At 37.9% G+C, this 7,867-nt stretch overlaps 1 long non-coding RNA gene across 1 annotated transcript; it reads left to right on the top strand.

Annotated features, from left to right (window-relative positions):
* Positions 1-2,664: 2,664 nt before the first annotated feature.
* LOC140636258 (uncharacterized) lies at positions 2,665-6,311 on the top strand. The gene is made up of 2 exons (XR_012033553.1): positions 2,665-5,339; positions 6,156-6,311. It is a non-coding gene; the product is annotated as an uncharacterized lncRNA (long non-coding RNA).
* Positions 6,312-7,867: the final 1,556 nt, after the last annotated feature.

The following is a 7,867-nucleotide window of genomic DNA, read 5'->3' on the forward strand; positions in this document are numbered from 1 at the left end:
AAATTAAAGTGATATATCACATTAATAAAAGATAAAAAACATGATAATTCCAATAGATGCAGAAAAGGCATTTAACAAAGTACAATATCTATTCATGTTAAAAACTCTCAACAAGTAGGTTTAGAGGCAACATACCTCAACATAATAAAGGCCATAGAGTGCCTGGGTGGCTCAGTTGGTAAAGCATCCAACTCTTGGTTTTGGCTCAGGTCATGATCTTAGGGTCATGAGATGGAGTCCCACCTCAGGCTCTGCACTCAGCACAAAGTCTGCTTAAGATTCTTCCTCTCTACCTCTGCCTCTCCCCCTGCTTGCTCTCTCTCTCTTTCTCAAATATACAATGGGTATTATGTGCAACTGATAAATTGTTGAACACTAAATCTGAGACTAATATACTATATGTTGGCTAATTGAAATTAAATTTAAAAAATAAAATAACTAAAGAAAAGGATGTCCACTCTTACCACTTTTATTCAACATAGTACTGGAAGTCCCAGCCATATCCCTCAGACAAGAAGAAAAAGATAAAAGATATCCAAATAGGTAAGGAAAAAGTAAAACTTTTACTATTTGCAGATGACTACATATAGGAAACCGTAAGGACTCCATCATAAAAATACTAAAGCTGATAAATGAATTCAGTAAGGTCACAGGATACAAAATCAAGATAGATAAATCTGTTGCATTTCTATATATTAATAATAAAGCAGCAGAAAGAGAAATTAAGAAAACAATTCCATTTACAATTGCATCAAAAATAATAAAATGCCTAGGAATGACCAAGGAAGTGGTTGAGCAAACTTAACAAAGGAAGTGAAAGACTTATGCTATGAAAACTATAAAACACTGATGAGAGAAATTGAAGATGACACAAAGAAATGGAATGATATCCCATGCCCATAGTTTGGAAGAACAAATATTGCTAAAATGTCCATACTACCCAAAAGCAAACTACAGATTAATGCAATCCCTATCAAAATACCAACAGCATTTTTCATAGAACTAGAACAAATAATACTAAAATTTGTATGGAATCACAAAAGACCCTGAGCAGCCAAACCAGTCTTGAAAAAGAAAAAAAAAAAAAAAAAAAAAAAAAAAAAACTAGAGGAATCACAATCCCAGATTTCAAGATATACAACAAAGCTATAGTAATCAAAACAGTATGGTACTGGCATAAAAATAGACCCATACATCAATGGAAGAAAATAGAAAAGCCAGAAATAAATGCATGATTATGTGGTCAATTAATCTTCAACAAAAGAGGAAAGAATGTACAGTGGAAAAAAGACAGTTTTTTTAACAAATGGTATTGGGAAAACTGGACATTTGTATGCAGAAGAATGAAACTAGATCACTTTCTTATACCATGCACAAAAATTAATTCAAAGTCAATTGAACACCTAAATGTGAGACCTAAAACCATAGAAATCCTAGAAGAGAGAACAGTCAATTATTTCTCCCACATTGGTTCTAGTGACATTTTCAAGATATGTCTCCTCAGGCAGGGGAAACAAAAGCAAAAATAAGCTACTAGGACTACATCAAAATAAACACTAATGCACAGAAAAGGAGACAACAAAACTGGAAGACAATCTACTGAATGGGAGAAGACATTTGCAAATGGCATATCCGATCAAGGGATAATATATAATTATATAAATATATATCTATATCTACATACAAAATAATTATATAAATATACAAATAACTCATACAGCTCAATACTGAAACATATAATCCAATTGAGGAGGAGTTGGAGTGCCAAGAACAAGTTGTAAGGTCTGTGATTTGTGAGTTCAGCAGTGGCATGTCACAGAGTACCAACCACATGCATAAATGTGACCCTAGGGGTCACACTTTTTTTATTTCATTTTATAGTTTTTAGTTGGCTCTTCTGTCCATCTTTTGAATAGGATTTTAAATACAAACAATTTATTTACACATCATACAAATGGTAATAAGAAGCTTGAGGAAGGAAACAATGAGAATAATTTATATAAGCATTTTAACAGACTAGGTATTTCAAATTTGTTTTCAAGTGCTAAGATAACATTTATTTAGCAGGACCAGCACATTCTGTAGGGATACAGGGCAGAGAAATTTGGACCAATAACATCGCAAATACTAAAATGCATCATAAAAGACTGTCCGGGAATATTGATGTAAGCCCCATGAAAGCATTGAGCAATACAGAGTAATAATTGTATGATCCTCCTAAGCTTCTTTAGAAATCAATTTTTGCTTATACAAGGAAACAAACTCTGTAATGTTTCTAGCCCAGATTTAGGGAGAGAAAAAGAATTGCTCTGTTACTCTGGATCCCTCACTCAGAAGCCCAGGTGAAAGTGTCAATGCCTGAAACCCATTTCCACGGTCATTCTGGTCTTTGTGTGACGGCTCATATCAAATGGTATGGTTGAACAGCCTCTGTATGTTTTTAAAGTATTTTGATGATATGAAATACCACTTATTAAAAATTAAGAATGAAGGATACAAAACTGTATATAGTGTATGATACCTATTTTATAACATTTGCGGCCTGAATTTCTCTTTGCTTCACTAGTCTATGAGTGCAAATGAGGCCTCATGATTGTTTGTGTCACAAATGTTGCTGTCTATTGCCTCTATTTGCATAATTCAGTCTCACCTGCTGTGCCTAGAAGGCGCTGATGCTGTCTTATATGTACTTACAAAGAGTTCTGTCAGTTTTCTTTACTTCAGATCTCTTTGTTGGTATCCAGGGCCTACAGCACAAGGGTACTCAGTTTAGATTCAAGCTGGGACTATACATATATATATAAATCCAGATTCATATAGAAGAATGTCTACAAGAAAACATACCAACTATTTTCTTCATGTGGTGAGATTATGGATAAGTTATTCTACTTTTTACATTTTTCAAATTGTTTCCAATGAACCTATTCTGCTTTTAAAGAAAAACTAGATAAAGAAAGAGGAAAAATGGAGAAAGAGAGGAGGAAGTCTGAGAACTTAATAGAGTGGCTGCATTAGAAGAAAATATTAACCTTCTATCCAAGGCAGATGGTTAAGCCAAGGTTAGAGCCCTGATTGGGAAAACTAGAGATTCTGACATGGAGTCTGGAAACAGTAAGTGGATACTCCCAAATATTTTGATTTCTCAGACTCCTTAAATCAACTGGTGTGGGCCACTTCTGGGGATCCACACCTTCCTATTAAAAGCCAGCACAATGCCATGTTAGAAGACAATGAAGAGACCTCTCCCTCACAAGGCAACGGGTGTCCATATCAGGATCTGCTCCCTCCTCCCATTCTGTCAACTACTCCTAGAACTAGGACTAATTCTCAGTATAATCCAATGACGGCTATGGGTCTGAAGCAGAGAAGAGACAGTATACCCCAAAGGAACTGTAAAATCTAACCAATATATTCTAGTGGGAGCCAGATACATGTGTGTGAGCTTGGATCTTGAGAGTGCTTGATTGGGGACCAGAAGATAAGATCTGATTAGTGAACATTCTCCCAAGATACAGAATTTGACATTTTGACAAGAGATGATGCAAATTTATGATTAGGATGAATTCTAGAAGTATCAAAAAAAAATCATAGCCTACAATTAAACAACGTTGAAATGCAGAATTGCTATAGGAGATAGTGGAGAAATGGCCTAAAGGCTTCAGGATTTGGATATGCTAGAATGGATAAGTGGGTTCCACAGATTGCCTGGAGGACACACCGTTTACCAAGGCCATAAATGTGCACCAGTGAGAGGGGCACTTGCATCACTAAGGATTTCAATGATAGTTGTCCTATATAGGCCAGAGCTGACAGTAGGTGAGGTTGTTCCTGAATATGGCATGCTGCTAAAAGTGGAGATGACAGAAGCTTGAAACAATAAAGACCTGGTGGTGACACTTCACTGCCAGACACTAGAGGGTTGCTATTATAATTGAGATGATTAATAACACACAGTGTTTCTAGATGGGAAGCCAGTAAGACTACCCCTTGGTCTATATAAGAAGAAATTATGGATTATTGTCCTAATTGATTACAAAAGGTCACAATCTCATTTCTAGTTTCTAGACCTAAGCCAGTTTTCAGATCTAGAATCTGCTGATTAGGGAGCCAGCTGTGAGATGATGCAGTCACAAGGCCATGTGAATAACAAAACAATCCTTCATAAGACAGAAGTGGTGCAACTGGGATCAATAAGCATAAGCAAACTGGGAGCACATTGCCTGGGCCCCTAAGTATCCACCTCTGTTGCACTATCACCTTGTTTCCAATTCACACCTATGGTCGTGTTGGGGATTTCAATAGAACATCTGAAGGGGCAGGGAAAAGCTTACATATGTATATCAAAATTAGTTTGTATATGGGCTCAAGCTGAAAATAGAGAGCAACTACATTAAAGTCCACCCAGAGGTAGGCTTAGAAGACAGGGTGAAGGGAAATTGTTCCCAATGGGCAAGACTTCAGATAGTGCACCTTATCCCAGTCACCTACGATTTGTGGAAAGAGAAATAGCCTGAATTAGAAAGTATATGGACTCATAGACATGGAGAACGGTCTGGCTGGGAGTGAAAAGATAGTAAGTTTGATGACAAGGATTTCGGGTTAGAGAAATATAGATGGACATATAGGAGTGTCCAGGAAGTATAAAGATTTTTGTATCACATGCTACCCACCAGAGAGCATCCATCATTGAAGTACTAGACTGAGAAGTATACAAAATTATTTGGACGGTATACGCCGGCCAGCCTTCATCATTGACCAGCCTAGTGTTGTCATAATAGGCAAATGAGGGCAGCCCGGGTGGCTCAGTGGTTTAGTGCCACTTTCAGCCCAGGGCCTGATCCTGGAGACCCAGGATTGAGTCCCACATCGGGCTCCCTGCATGGAGCCTGCTTCTCCCTCTGCCTGTGTCTCTGCCTGTCTGTCTGTCTCTCTCTCTGTGTGTCTCTCATGAATAAATAAAATAAATAAAATTTAAAAAAATAATAGGCAAATGAACAAAGTGGTCATGGCAGCAGAGATGGTGGTTACATGTGAGCCCAACAGCCTAGATTCAAACTTACTGATCTAGGTACTGCTGCCTTTGAATGTCCAATCAAGAACAGAGACTAATGCTGAGACCCTTACTTGGAACTGTTCCTTTGTTTGGTACTGGGTTCTAGAATCAGGAAGTAGAAGCAGTAGTGACTGCACTGCACTTACTATTACTCCGCATGATTCATTGGAGAACTTTATGCTTCTTATTCCTATACCTTTGGGTTTTGCAGGAATAAGAGCCTGATTTCTTGTAATGGGGCAGTTTAGCCAGGGAACCGGGGAAGCATCTCATTGAATTCTAAGCTGTGAGTGCTTGCAGGGCATTTGTGTTCCTTGTGTCTAGAGACTGGCAGGCAAAAAAAGTCACTGTCTTGGCAGGGGTAATTGACACTGATCATTGGGGGAAATAAGAGACATGGAAAAATGTGTAGAATCTTGGGTGATCCATTTAGGTACCTCTTGGCATCTTTTGCCAATTGTAATGGCAAAAGATTTTGGACAACCTAGAATCATGGAGAGTTCTTAGGGTCTGTGTCACACCACTTAGTAAGCCAGCAAGACCAGAGAGGTGGCTCTGGAGGGTAAAAGAAAGCTAGAATGGATAGTGAGGGAGGGAGACAATGTGTGACTTGTAGCCGCGAGACCAGCTACAACAGTGGGTGTGGTTAGTCCCTCTTCTAAGATTCCCTCAAGAAGAGAGGTTTATAGAAATTCTAGAGGAGCTGCTCCCTGAATGTATATGAAGTGGAGGTGAATGGGACAAAGAGTCAACTGTGGTAGATAGAAATGGATATGCGCCATCAAGTTCACCCTTCAAGGAAAGATTTGTTGCCCAGCTCTAGGAAGCGTGATGAGCTAACAGCCTCCAGCTGGCAGCTCTTTCAGGCTCTGCCTCCACTGCAGACAGTACCTCTCCTCAGGTTGGGTCCTTCCCAAGGGTATCTCACAACCAGTGACTGAGCGAGGCAGGAGTAAAGGTGTGTCCAATTAGGCCTGCATAATGCAGGATAACTCTGAAGGGCAATTGTTAGTTCGGAGCTCCTTAGCAGGCTGGCTAAGGCTTCATCAGGCTTGTGCTCTGGCTTCTCTGTCCAATCTGCTTCCTCCTCTACCTTTCACAGGTAATGTGATACACATCTCACTCCTAATTCACATCTCATCTTTAGTCCCATTTAAGTTTCTGCTTTGAGAACCCAGCCTGTGAGAAGAAAGTTCCTGTTCAAGGTTAATAGAGAAGATTCTAAGTAAATAAAATGTCTAATTCTAATTATGTAAAATTTGTGTGTTCCCTGGCTGAAATAATTAGCAATTGTTTTAGAGTCTACTTCAGCCTTATTATTCATGGATTTTATTTTTCTTTGGTTGCTAATCCTGTGTTGTAAATATCAATAAAATATCAGCCCATAGTTTGGAGTTATGATTCTTCAGGTCAAGTTTTTACTAGAATTTTTTAAATCTTTAATATATTGTTACCTTTATCCTTTATTTTGAAGGATTTCTGTAAAGGGTGGGTTTACTTAATAGTGACTCATTCATGTTTGAATTCAGAAGGAGGACTAATGTGAAGATCCTAATGTGTTTGCTGTTGGGTATGCAAATTTTCGAGATGAGATAGTTGGAAAACGAGTCAACAAAAATCTGCCTGAAGTAATGCCTCTTTTTAAAGTTCTTCATGGTACTATTTCCATTTCAAAGAGGTCTATTGTTGGTTCAATAATTTCTGCTACATCTTCTAATTCTAAAAATGACAGTGAACAATGCTATTTCTTAAAACTTTATTTGGAAATAATTTCATAGTCACAGAAAAATGGCAAGATTAAGAATAGTACAGAGAACACCTGTATATCTTTTACTCAAATTCACCTATTGCTAATATTTTACTCCATTTGCTTTATTACTGGCTTGTGCCCCTGAGATAGATAGATATATAGATATATAGTTATCTACATAGTCCTTTTCCTCTAAATATTTCTGTATTATTTCTGAAGAATAAGAATATATCCTGGGGCACCTGAGTGGCTTGGTTGGTTTGGTATCTGACTCTTGGTTTCTGCTTGGGTCATGGTCTCAGGGTCATGAGATCAAGCCTTGTGTCAGGCTGTGCTCAGCAAGTAATCTGCTTGAGATTCTCTCCCTCTCCCTCTGCCCCTCCCCTCATTTTCCTTCTCTCTAAAATAAAATAAATAAATAAATAAATATTTTTGTTTTAAAAAAAGAACAAGGATATCCTCTCATATAAACACAATATGGTTACCAACTTCAGGAAATTCAACATTCATATAATACTTTTACATAATCTGTCTTCTGTATTTTAGTTTTATCTTTTGGTCATGAAAGGTGAAGCACATTTGAAGAATGGAGCACAAGAAGAAAACTGATGGCACCGAAAGTCTTTTCTCAATGCAAAGAAAGCAGAAGACAATTGTATTAGTTTCCTATGACTGCTTTAACCACAAATTTAGTTGCTTAAAAAAATACACATTTATTCTCTTACAGTTCTGGAAGCCATAAATCCGTGTGTATGTGTGTGTGTGTGTGTGTGTGTGTGTGTGTGTATACATGAGGATATATTTTTTAGATGTACCCACTAGGAACAAGAAGCAAACACACCCCAACAATGAGCACACTTAGCACCCAGACCTTGATCTGTAATACCATCACCCATTAGAAACAAAACCACCAAGGCTCCTCAAAAAAAAATGGTTAATTTCAGAACTTGGACAATGTGGATTACAAGAAGAACCTAAAATATCTTACAGTTAGAAAGTAAGGAAGTAGTCAAAAAATGAAGGGACATGTCACAAGACACAGAAGCTGCTGTTGGGGCTCCCAT

The sequence above is a fragment of the Canis lupus genome, chromosome 7, assembly GCF_048164855.1.
Source record: "Canis lupus baileyi chromosome 7, mCanLup2.hap1, whole genome shotgun sequence".
Taxonomy (NCBI): domain Eukaryota; kingdom Metazoa; phylum Chordata; class Mammalia; order Carnivora; family Canidae; genus Canis; species Canis lupus.